Below are 13,659 nucleotides of genomic sequence, written 5' to 3' on the forward strand. Positions count from 1 at the left end.
GTTTTTTTTTTTTTTCCATAGAAAGGGTATCAAATGGTGTGAAATGAGAATGGGGTAATATTAACCACTTGGCGACCGGTCACGTTGACTGTACTGCGGCAAAGTGGCTCGTTCCCGTCCAGCGACGTAGACCTACGTCGCTGGACTCCTCCCCTTGTGTCACAGCGGGAGTCGGGCCAGGGGAGGAGCGGCGGTGATCGTCGGGGAATCGAGTCTGGAGATCCACCCGCTTGTGTAAACAAAGCGGGCGGATCTCCTAAGTGACAGACAGGGTCAGATTGCAGAGTTCAGCATAGCTGAACCTGCGATCTGTCCCTGTGTCACTCAGTCACCTCCCCCCCCCACACACGTTAGTAAGCACCAGGCATACATTAACCCCTCCCTCTCCAATAAAATTAACCCCTTCCCTGCCAGTGTCATTTTTACAGTAACAGTGCATATATATAGCACTGATTACTGTAGTAATGTCACTGGTACCCCCAAAAGTGTCAAAAATGTCAGTCAAGGGTCCGATCTGTCCGCCGCAATTTTGCAGTCCCGCAAAAAAAAAAAAATCGCAGATCGCCGGCATTACTCGTTAAAAAAAAAAAAAACACCAAAAATGACAGAAATCTTTCCCTTAGTTAGTAAACGCAATAACTTTTGCACAAACCAATCAAAATATGCTTATTGTGATTTTTTTTTTACCAAACATAGGTAGCAGAAAACAAATTGGCCAAAAATTTAAAAATTTTTTGATTTTTACATTTTTTCTGGGGGAATTTCATATAAAAAAATGTGAAAAATATTGTTATTTTTTCAAAATTTACGCTCTTTTTTTGTTTATAGCGCAAAAAGTAAAAATCGCACAGGTGATCAAATACCACCAAAAGAAAGCTCTGTTTGTGGGAAAAAAAGAACGTAAATTTTGTTTGGGTACGGCGTCGCACAACCGCGCAATTGTCAGTTAAAGTCGCACAGTGCCGAATCGCAAAAAGTGGCCTGGACGTAAGACAGCAAAATCCTCCGGTGGTAAAGTTGGTTGCTTGCATCAAACTACAGTTTTGTACAGACAATAGCTGGTTCATGGTTTAATTGCTCTGTTGACAGTATAGCTCAGCTGTGTTGTAAATGTATATAACTACCTGGGACTGCAGTGTCCACCAATAGCTTGAAACATGGAGCAATAAAAACCTATAAAGTTCTAAGAAAAGTTTTCATAGCATATCAGAACTCATAACTGAGGAGAGGTGCTGGGTGAAGGTGTCACAGGATGGCGGCCTGGCCTGTATTGGTGTTATTGGGATTCCATTTCTTCTGCGCTGTGGTTTGCTCTTTTTCTAAGGTGAAACTTACGGATGGAGGATATGATGACATTGTGATTGCAATCCACCCTGCAGTGCCTGAAAATGATACTATTATAGAAAAAATACAGGTAAGAGCATTGCACAGGCTCAGATCAGTAACTGAATCTTAAAGACAATCTGTTACTTTGCTCTCTCTTGCAAGACCACCAACCTACCCATGCAAAGCTTAGCTTTACCACACAGCTTAACAGGCAAACTGACAGATTCTCCTAAGGCTCAGTTCACAAATGTCCAGCTGTGGTTTTAGCGTGGTTTTTTAAGGAGTCCGCTGCAGTTTTGTTCACAGGTACAGGTGCGAATTTTTACTTGAAATAACACCTGAACCAGACTGAAAAACGCACAGGACTCAATTGACCGGTTCAATTGAAAGCCGTTCGGTTCACATTGAATGCGAATCAGATGTGGTTCCAAACGCACACAGTTTGCATACATAGGTGTGCGCACAGGGTGTGCCCAGGCACACCCTAATCACCCTGTGCAGCACAGATTACCCCTAGTGCCCTGGCTCCCCTCCCCCTTACCCCCACAGCATCCGGCTTCCCTCCTCTCCAGCCGACTGTTGCTATGGGGATGTTTTAGGATGAGTGGGGAAAGGGACCAGTAAATATATAATTTGGCGGCCCCCTCCTTTTCTGAATAAACATCATGAGTGATCGGTAGTGTGTGTTTGAGCTTTGGTGTGCACACCCTAATGCATTTGGCTGCGCACACCTATGTTTGCATATATGTGAACTGAACCTTAAGAAACAAATCTGCCAAGTGTTAATTTCTCTGTTTTGGGTGGGTTGACACCGTTTTTGATCCCCTGTTGTCTATGGACCTTGGACAGGGCAATCCCATGACAAGCTAGAAGTTATGTTTTCCAGTGAATCAACCTGTGTTTCCTTCCTTGGGGCTCTCTACATGTTCTCAGATGGTGAAGAACACTTGATACAGAACTTCTGTGCAATGTATCCTTTGGCGTAGTCTTTCTTAACTAAGGTTTTGTGTAACTCTATTGTTCCTTCAGAGGTTTCTAGGAGGTTCTAGGTGTTCCTTAAGCAATGAGCAATTTCTGCCTCTTACATAAGTCACCAATGATGACACCAGTTATCTGTGAGGTAAAGATTCTTCCTAATGACCCCAAATATAATGAGCATTCTTCCCACTTATCACAAAAGTAAGGGACATTCTTCCCAATGACCATCAATTTAGTAGACATAATTTCCAGTACCAGTGGTAAAGGGTCCCTTCTCTTACTGACCACCAGTGTAAGGGGGCAATTTCCCAAAGACCACTAACCTAAGTGGGCCTTTTCCACTGACCACCACTGTAAGTGGGCATTTCACTGGCCATCTGTATAAGAGGTCACTTTTCTGACCACCATTGTGAGGGAAACACAATATTCACTGTCTACATTTCTTTTCTTTCCCATTATCTTTCTTTTATTTTACATTAACTATACAGTATCTGAAAATTGTCATATAGATCAGCCCTGGGTGTCAAATACATTAAAGCGGAGCTCTCCCCAAAAGGGGAAATTCTGCTTTAAGGCCTTCTCCCCCCTCCTCTTCAGCAAATGCAACTTTTTTGGCTGGGAGGTGGGGAGGGGTTACCACTCCGGGTCAAATTGCCTAGGTGATCTGAGTTGAATTTCTCCTCTCCCCCACTCGGCAGCCTTCTGGGAAAGCAGCGCAGTGGGCACCCAGCCGTGAAGCTGCAAGCTGTCACAGCCGAGTGCGACTGACCCTTGCTTTAGATTACAGACTCTCTCTTTCTCTCTGTCTGCCTTGACTTCTTGCTTTGGATATGGTCTCTCTCTCTCTCTCTCTCTCTCTCTCTCTCTCTCTCTCTCTCTGAACGCTGCGAACCCCAACCACTGCTTGTTTAAAGGATTACTCCTTGGATCACCACCTGCTAAGAATCTAGCCCTGGATTATGAATTGCCTACCTTCTGGACGATCTAGCACAATACTTGAACTCTCCCTCTAGGGTATCCTGGTGGGCATCCCAGCTCTGCAAATATATTGCCAAAGTCTTAGGGGCATCTGAGTAACAGTAGGCATACTAGCTTTAATGGAAAGGCGGCTGCTAAAGTTAAAGCTCTACTATCATCACACTATTTTGGCAAAACAGGATGCAAACTGGATCTGTTACACTTTTGCCTCAGGTTCCCAGAGTGTACCTCCTAAACATCATATGTTCATTAGACCACCAAACAGTATACATGTTCTAAAAGGAGAGGCCCTAGAAAATAAAATGGTGGCTATTGCATTTTTTATGTCACATTTATCAAATGCAAATTTTCAGGTAAAAATACAGTTAAAAGAATTTTAGTACACACACACACTCTAATACCAATTTTTTCACGAACTAATCAATATGAGTGCAAATGACTATTTACAGTGATAGAGAAGTTTGGGGTTTACAGAAAAAAAACCCCTTATACTCACCTAGGTGGATGCAGCATCGATTTGATTCTGCATCTCTCCCCACCTCCTCTGCACTAAGAACCTAAGCGATCAAAGACCACTGATCACTCAGTTCCCCATTCTGCTCTGAGCAGAGAGCAGTGACTGTCAGCCACCGGCTCTCTGCAGTGCTGGGGAGGGGTGGGTGCTGCTGGCTCACTCTCCCAGTGGCAGAGCTGAGCCAATTTCTCATCTAGCCATCTGGGTTGATCTTGACTTTAAAATTGGATTCTTTCCCCAGCCTGGACCGGCTGAGTGACATCCACTGACAGGGAGCTTTAGCCTGCTGTCCGCTGAAATCGGGTCACAGGAGTGCAGAACCAACTACGCTCCTGTGATCCATAGGAGAAGTAGAGTAAAGTAAACTTTGGCCATACCTCTCCTTTAATAAATCATTAGTGTAATAATTAAGGTAAAGTCAATATTAGCGCTCAAATCAACCTAATAAATCATTTGTGTAATGAAAAATAATACATCAATGTAAAATAAACAAATGGTCCAACCAAAACCTTCTAGTGATGTGAACCTAAATATAAAAAAAATAGTTCATAAAATAATTTCTTGAAAAACCATCAGGTGAATCTTCAATCCAATAAATATTCAGTCCATCAGTGATCCCTTCATTAAACTTTAGAAATGCACTTACCAGAATTAGTAGGCAACTAATCTTGCAAAAGACAGGCATACACAGCTTGAATAGCCTCAGGGCCAGACTGGAAATAAAATTCAGCCCTGGAAATAATTTCATACCAGCCCCATAGCATTATTATATCAGCCCAACAGAATAACATCATTATTTTCTTGTTCATAAAAGGGAAAACCATGCATTTTAAAGAACATTTTAAGAGTGTATTAAATATGCAGTAGATAAGACAGATATGAAAGCACATTCGGGTTTAAAGTGCGGACATGGTACAGGAGGTGGTCATAGGCTGTGTGGACATGGTACAGGAGGACATGTCAGAGGCTGCGGACATGGTATAGGAGATGCAGGGGTAGGGGGCAGGGGGCATGGTACAGGAGATGCAGGGGCTACAGGCATAGTACAGGAGATACAGGGGCTGAAGACAGGGTACAGGAGATGCAGCGGCTGCGGGCATGGTACTGGGGGACATGTCAGAGGCTGTGGACATGGTACAGGAGATGCAGGGGCTGCGGGTATGGTATAGGAGATGCAGAGGCTGCGAGCATGGTACAAGAGATGCAGGGGCTGCGGTCATGGTACAGGAGATGTCAGAGGCCGCGTGGGCACGGTACAGGAGATGTCAGAGGCTGCGTGGGCATTGTACAGGAAATGCAGAGGATGCAGGCATGGTACAGGAGATATTAAACGAAAATGTGCTGCGCTAGAAAATAGTGAATAATAAAATCACCAAAAAATACAAAAATTATATAATACAGAAAATATATATATCACTCTGTATGTGTGTCGGGATAAGGTAACCTGAAATTAATCAGTATTCCTTAAAAAAGTGAATTTCACCAATGTATATCAATAATCACATAAATCATAAATCATCCAGTGTAAAATATAATAGAGTGAAAAAATTAGGATAATAATTAAATTAAATCCCAATAAGGTCCATGCAAAAATTAGGAGAAAATCCAAGAAGGTGTGCCACAGGATCCCAAAGAGTGCATCCACGCAGTTCCTTGTAAGAATATAATAGACACCAACGTGTAAATCACCCAGGGAAAATCAGATGGCTGCTTACCAGAACGAGTAGGTCTCTCAAGCTAATGAGTAGACCACAGAAAGCTTAAGTGTAATGCCAAGGATGGCCACAGGATGTCTCCTTTAAATTCTCAATGGCGATGTCCACATAGTGGGAAACAAATTATGACAGGGACATAGTGTAACTCCGTATACAAGGCATTTATTAAAAAGTAAAAAGCAGATAAAACCACTCACATTTGCGATGTGAATTCAAGGCATCTAAAGGTTACAGGTACGCTGGAAACGAACGAACATCTCCCTCGCTGTTAGTATCTAGGTAGCCGGCTTGTTGGGGGCGTGGTCTCGTCACGTCTGGGTCATTTGGGTGACCCAGACGTGACGAGACCACGCCCCCAACAAGCCGGCTACCTAGATACTAACAGCGAGGGAGATGTTCGTTCGTTTCCAGCGTACCTGTAACCTTTAGATGCCTTGAATTCACATCGCAAATGTGAGTGGTTTTATCTGCTTTTTACTTTTTAATAAATGCCTTGTATACGGAGTTACACTATGTCCCTGTCATAATTTGTTTCCCACTATGTGGACATCGCCATTGAGAATTTAAAGGAGACATCCTGTGGCCATCCTTGGCATTACACTTAAGCTTTCTGTGGTCTACTCATTAGCTTGAGAGACCTACTCGTTCTGGTAAGCAGCCATCTGATTTTCCCTGGGTGATTTACACGTTGGTGTCTATTATATTCTTACAAGGAACTGCGTGGATGCACTCTTTGGGATCCTGTGGCACACCTTCTTGGATTTTCTCCTAATTTTTGCATGGACCTTATTGGGATTTAATTTAATTATTATCCTAATTTTTTCACTCTATTATATTTTACACTGGATGATTTATGATTTATGTGATTATTGATATACATTGGTGAAATTCACTTTTTTAAGGAATACTGATTAATTTCAGGTTACCTTATCCCGACACACATACAGAGTGATATATATATTTTCTGTATTATATAATTTTTGTATTTTTTGGTGATTTTATTATTCACTATTTTCTAGCGCAGCACATTTTCGTTTAATTTCTACTATGGGTTTTTTCTGTGATTCCTTTGTGCAGCAGCTCACCCTACAATACTAATTTTTTATATAATTATATTAGCGCAGAAATATCCACTTTTATATGGTACAGGAGATGCAGAGGCTGCTTGCATGGCAAAGGGGATGCAGGGGCTGCGGGCATGGTACAGGAGATGCAGGGGCTGCGGGCATGGTACAAGAGATGTCAGAGGCTGCGGACATGGTACAGGAGATCAACAACAAACAAAATGGCCCCTGCCCCCACCTTTAACTGGACTTCATAGCAAAGAGCACATGGAAGGGCAACGCATGCAAGACAACAAACAGAAAAAAATCCCAGCTCAATTCACTCAATTCACCAACCAGTTTGCTTACCAAACTAATTAACCTGTCTAACAGTATGCATTAAAAACCGGGGTTTAGTAAGCACACATTTGCAAACACATGTGTTAGCTGCAGGGCCACTTCACGGCACCCTGTATTACCTGCAGTCCTAACTCCTGTAAATTTATGAGAGTCTCCACAGTGGAAGCACATGCACTCTAATGGATAGATAGGGGGCAGGTGAGCCTGGAGGTAACCCTCCTTAAAGGCACTTGAGGGCACAGTGGAGGCCCAGTTCATAGCACAATGGCAGCAAAGGCATCCAGTGTGTCCACTCACCAGTACACCAGTCAAGAGTGCCAACCACATAGTTACTGAGTGGCTTATATATGTAAGCAAAATAGATAGATCAATTGATCCAGCAAAAAGTGATATTTTACATACAATACTCCTATACTCTTTGATACTACAACAATGAGACCTTCCTGCCATAATTTGTCTAGAGAAAAACAGATTTCATCTCCAAATACAGAAAGGTTTCTTCATAGTAAGAGCTGTGAGAATGTAGAATAGACTCCCTACAGAGGTGGTTTTGGCCAGCTAAGTATTTTGCTTTTAAAAAGGCCTGGATTCTTTCCTAAATGTACATAATATAACTGGATACTACCATTTATTGGTAAAGTTGATCCAGGGAAAATCCAATTTCTCTAGCGCTCATTGACAGACGTAGTCCTCGGTGATACACCACCTTCGGGTTATGTTGCCTCCACAGGAGCAGGACTAGACAGGAAATTAAAAAGCTCTGGCCACACCCCAGGGGCAGTCCCAGAGGGTATATCCTCTCTCTCTCTGCCTCAGCAAATCAGTTATTTTCTGTCTAGTTAGGAGTAAGGACCTAGATACCTTGCTGGGATCTTAGGTCCTGGCAAGAATTTTTTCTTAAAGGATTTTTTTAGACAGCTTTTTTTCTCCAGTGTTCCTGTGAGATCTTCAAGCAAGAAAGCTGAACTGGGCGACGGGCTGGATGTTGAGATCCGGTGGTCACCCCAGTTCAGCCTACGAGCGCGTGCAGGCCATAGCTCCGCGCTGGGTCGGCCGCGACAAAGTCCCATTAAAGGACTGTCCACGCGAGTTAAACGTCTCGCTGAAACGCCAAAGACCATGAGTCACGGCGTCCGTATCGGTCGACAGCCCTCCCGCCCCGGTGGAGAGGGGTACTGTCAGGAGTTGGTGCCCGCCTGGTTCCGGTATGGTGAGTAGTATGTTCCCCCTTTCCCCCTGACGGGTTTTGTGGTGAACGCGGGCCCCTCTCTGTATGGTAAGATAGAGTCCCTTTCTATCCTACAACATGACACAGATCCTCCTACTTTGAGTGTGATTTTATGTGTGCAAAAAGCCAGGAGGCTTGGTTTGGGAGCTAACAATCTAATTGTATACATGTTTTAAAGATGTAATCTGTGGCATTCTGGGAATCTTATGGGTTAAGAATAAGCTACCTACCAGTCAGAAGCCACGGACATGTAGACTGCCTTCCTAATCAGATCCCCAGCTATTAGCAGGCCTCCCGAACGGCCATGCGGTCCGCCAGGGCCGGTACCGCCAACCACGCCATATCCCCATGCAGTTAGAGTGTTGTGTGCCCTGCAGCACACCGCTATTCAGTACGGGCCGCCGCCATTTTTTTTTTGCTGGATCGCACGAGCCGCCATTTTGGCGTAGCCTCGTGTCTCCAGCATGGGGGCGGCCATGTTTGAGGTGATCCAAACACCTCGTGGAGCTTGGGGGAGGCGCCGGAAGGCGTACAGAGGGGCGGAGCCGCCTCCTTTCTTCCTGGGCAGCCAGCCAAAAGACTTCCTGTTTGTTAAGACAGCGCTGTAACCTGTTGCAGTTAAACTCTGAGCATCAAGTGGTGAGCCTGGGGGTCTATCTCTCTCTCTCTCTCGATCGATAGGGATCCCTAGCAGGTAACACTAAGGGGCTTTTGTGGCGCTGGGGGTCGAAAAAAAAAAAAAAAACGTTTTTTTTTTTAATTATATTTTCCAGGAAGTAACTGGAGTTATCATGGACCCTGCCACACATATTCCCCCACCTGTTTCCCTCGAGGGGGCCACGGGACCCGCCGGTGCACAGAGTATAGAGTCATTTACAGCAATTTTGGAGTCTATGGTGGCTCGGGTGGAGGCGGCCTGTCAGGGACGGGGGTCAAGGAAGCAACCCCCGCCTACCCCTATACCATCTGACACCTCTGACTCAGATTCAGAGGTGGTCACGGCAGTTGCAGGTTCCTCTGCAAGGGCTGTTATCCCAGGTAAAGCCCCCTCAGACAGTGAGGAGGACGCTTCTTCTCCTGCTATTATTCAGGAAGAAGCATTGGTGGATGCACTAGTTGTGGCAGTGCAGGAAACCTTAAAACTTGAGGCTTTACCGGCAGAGGCAACTGAAACAGAGATTCCCTTTGGTACTAATAAGCCCATCAAGACGATGAAGGCTTTTCCTGTACCTAAATGTTTCGGTAATCAGATTAAAGGAGAATGGGAGCATTCTAAACGTACCTTTACTATTTCCAAGCGTATTGCTAGACGCTATCCGTTTGAGGAATCCATCATTAAGAAATGGACGGTACCACCAGTCGTGGATCCGCCTATTTCCAGGCTGAATAAAGCCACGGTTATTCCAGTGGAGGACACTTCGTCCTTTAAGGATCCGGTGGATCGAAAGATGGAAGCAGAGTCCCGCACCATCTTCTCTCTGATAGGGTCAGCTTTTAGACCAGTAATTGTTATTGGTCTAGTTTCCCAGACACTTACGGAATGGGCGAAAATGGTACGCCAAGATCTTAGGGGAAAAGATATTCCCCAGGAGACATCTGATTTGATGGAACAGATTATACAAGGGCTACAGTTTATCTGTGACGCAGCCTTGGACACTACTCCCTTATTAGGGCATGCATCTAAGACAGCGGTGATCCTCAGACGTGTGCTGTGGTTAAAATGCTGGTCAGCTGACCTAGGTTCCAAGAAGACCTTGACAAATCTCCCCTTTCAGGGGAATCGTCTATTTGGGGCCAACCTAGATGAAATGATTAAGGATGCCACTGGGGGCAAGAGCACTTTTTTGCCACAGGCTGCTAAAGCTAAGGGACCTCGCAACAAGCGAGGACCTTTCTTTACCGCCCATAAAGGGCGCCCGGCTGGTACTAGCGGGAAAGGCAAGACTCCTCCAGGAGGGTTCAAGAAGGGCTGGTCGGACAAGCAAAGGACCAACCCAGCCAAACCCGAAGCAAAGGAGTACACAGCCTGAAGGTGCGCCCCCACCCGGTTTCAGGGTGGGGGGACGTTTTCACCGGTATTCAGGACATTAGATCGAGCATCAACCACTACTACCGGTGCGATTCTTCCCTTCCAACATTTAAGTACTACAGGAAGCGGTAATTACCGTTCCCTGAATAGATCTTTTCCTTTACCCTTTCCTAAGATTAGTCCCGATACCTCACAGGAATCGGATCTGGTTGACCAGATAGGCCAAGTAGCCTCTAGTCGGGTGACTTCTGTCCCTGAGGTTCAACCAGAAAAGATCACCTTTCCTGATAACTATCAGGTATCTGATAAATGTGTGGGAACAGAAAACGACCAGACTTTCTCGGATGGTCGGGGCCAGATACCTCTAGGGACGCCTGGTTCAGACCCAATCAGCGCCAGTGGTCCTAGAAATTCTAGGCTGGCCTCCTCAAGCCGGCCTGGCCGACTTGGACATGTTAGTCGTAGACGTTACGTGGGAACTTCGTCTCAGGGAGTGTCTGTGGTCTCAAGGACCAATTTACCATCATGCTTTACAGTCGCTGGGTTTAATGGCCTGGCCATTGAGACCCAAGTACTGAAGGACAGAGGTTTGTCAGCTTCAGTCATTCCTACCCTTATTAAAGCAAGGAAAGCGACTTCCAGCAAAGTCTATTATCACACATGGAAAACTTATATTGCGTGGTGCGAATCTTTAGGATTTCCTCCACGTACCTATTCGGTGTCTCGAATATTGGCCTTTTTGCAACAAGGGGTTGAGCAGAAGCTAGCCTTGAGCACCATCAAGGGTCAAGTTTCAGCATTAGCAATCTTCTTTCAGAAGCCTTTAGCTACCAAATCCTTGGTGCGGAATTTCATCCAGGGGGTGCGGCACCTGGCTCCTCCAGTCCGCGCGCCCTTACCGCCTTGGGATCTTAATTTGGTTTTGTCGGTTCTACAGAAACCTCCTTTTGAAAACATCAGGGAGATTCCCTTGCTTACTTTATCCCAGAAAGTGGCCTTCTTGGTGGCTATTACTTCTGCTCGCAGGGTGTCAGAACTGGCTGCATTATCATGCCAGTCCCCATACCTAGTGATTCATAGGGATAAGGTAGTACTTCATCCTAAGCCATCTTTTCTTCCCAAGGTGGTTTCAGATTTTCATCTGAATGAAGATATTGTACTACCTTCCTTGTGTCCTCAGCCCAAGCATCATCGGGAACATGCGTTGCATTCCTTAGATGTGGTTCGGGCAATCAGGGTATACCTGAAAGCTACGGAATCATTCCGTAAGACGGATTCACTTTTTGTGATCACGGATGGCCCCAGAAAGGGTTTGCCTGCATCTGCCGCGACCATTGCCAAATGGATTAGACAAACGGTGGTACAGGCTTATTCTATTAAGGGTCAGAGTCCTCCGTTCCCTGTTAGGGCGCACTCCACTCGAGCGCTCAGTACTTCCTGGGCCTTTCGCCATCAGGCGTCAGTGGTCCAGGTATGTAAGGCGGCCACCTGGTCGTCAGTACATACCTTTACAAAATTCTATAAAATTTATGTGACGGCATCGGCGGATGCCTCATTTGGCCGCAAGGTTTTGCAGGCCGCAATTTGAGGAGACCGGTGGTCTACCTCGAGGGTTTTTTTCTGTTTGAAAAAAAAAAAAAAAAAAAATTGTTTTCTCTTTTTTTGTTGAGTCTCATCATTAAGGATGAGCATTGTAAACTTCTAGTTGGCACCGGTTGGGCCTTCTAGATTGGGATTTGATTTCCATTTTCCCACCCCTCAGTTGTGATACTGCTCTGGGACGTCCCGAAGGTGGTGTATCACCGAGGACTACGTCTGTCAATGAGCGCTAGAGAAAAATGGATTTTTGTAAAATCTTACCGTAAAATCCTTTTCTCTTAGCTCATTGACAGACGTAGTCCCCGCCCCTCTGTTTTTTTGAGTTGGGTTAAAATCTCTAAAGACTGCTTTTTCACATAACTGATTTGCTGAGGCAGAGAGAGAGAGGATATACCCTCTGGGACTGCCCCTGGGGTGTGGCCAGAGCTTTTTAATTTCCTGTCTAGTCCTGCTCCTGTGGAGGCAACATAACCCGAAGGTGGTGTATCACCGAGGACTACGTCTGTCAATGAGCTAAGAGAAAAGGATTTTACGGTAAGATTTTACAAAAATCCATTTTTCCTCTCGGGGGATCAGGAAGGAATTTTTATCCCTGCAAATTGGATCATACTTTGCTGGGGTTTTTCGCCTTCCTCAGGATCAACTCTGGGTATAGGATTGTGTATATGGAATTGTATGATTTATTTAATTTTAATTTTTTTTTTTATTGGTTGAACTAGATGGACCTGTGTCTTTTTTTCAACCTTGCTATCTATGTAATTCCCAACTTTCATTTCCACCAGGGGTTTGCGACTACTACTGTTACAAAATATAAAATAAAGATCCAACAGAATTGTTGTAAAAACCTCAAGTCGACCACAGAAGGTGTGCAGACCCAGGAACAGAGAGCTCACCAATATGATTCCCAAGAGATATGACATTCCCAAGTGATTTAACTCTCCAGTATCTGCGAAAACTGACCTTTCACTTAATAACATGTAGCCAGGTGCTGGGCATCATGGCGAAGGAGACAATGCCCTCCGACCAGCTGTAAGCAGTTTTGAGAGCAAAGCCAAACCATGCAATGGGCCAGTAAACACTTTACACTACAGTTCCCAAAATGCGTTGAGGAGCAGGAGGAGGGTTGAAATGGTTTTTACTGGGCTGCCAGGGAAAATTCACACTCTTAGCACCAGGGACTTGGGGGGAGGACATTTGCATCCATGGTTGGCTGCCAGGAGGAGAGGGAAAGAGATCCCCTTGTTGTACAATAGAGACTGCTGTGATTGAGCTGTGCCATTGCTGCAGAGGGACTGGGGGACCTCTCACCCGCAGATTTCCACCGCAAGTCCTCAGAGACATGAGAGAGAGAAAGAGAGAGAGAGAGAGAGTGGGGTGCCCCATCTCTGCTGCAAGCATCCAGCTGGATCGCAGGGACTGGTGAGAGGGCTCATCACCCACTATATGCCCTGTTAGCAGGACATTAAGCATATCACATTTGTGTCTAACCTACCCTGAACCTATACCTTCCCCCTTTTTGGGAACTATTTTAGTGCCTATTCTGTTGCATCTTTACTTCCCCACACTGCATGCTGATTTATTGGGAATACCAATGCTTCTCAAAGGGCCCCAAATATAACCAGCAGAAGAACCACTTAAGAGATTGCCCCTCCTGTTGAATCACCCCACACATCCCCCCTTGTCTCTTTCCATTTACTATTACTTTTCCACAGACAGTGTATATCAGTTAGCCTAGGCATAGCAGTATAGTCTCCTATTTGGTAGATTAAATTCATTTCTGCCCACTGCTGCACCTAAGGGGGTGTTGCTACTGTTTATGCTGATCTGGGAACAGAGTGTTACTTTTATACCTAGTCCTCCTTACCAATCAACATTCTGTATGCCAATAG

General features: G+C 45.1%; 1 protein-coding gene across 1 annotated transcript in view; it reads left to right on the forward strand.

Moving 5' to 3' along the window:
• Positions 1-1,327: 1,327 nt before the first annotated feature.
• The window catches only part of LOC309562238 (calcium-activated chloride channel regulator 1-like), a 61,281-nt gene continuing 48,949 nt past the window's right edge, over positions 1,328-13,659 (forward strand). The window contains exon 1 of the mRNA XM_082266359.1: positions 1,328-1,414. The gene's annotated coding sequence lies outside the window, so the exon portion shown is untranslated. The remainder of the gene's footprint in view (positions 1,415-13,659) is intronic.

This window comes from Pelophylax lessonae (genome assembly GCF_965119305.1).
Source record: "Pelophylax lessonae genome assembly, chromosome: 8".
In the NCBI taxonomy this organism is placed as follows: Eukaryota; Metazoa; Chordata; class Amphibia; order Anura; family Ranidae; genus Pelophylax; species Pelophylax lessonae.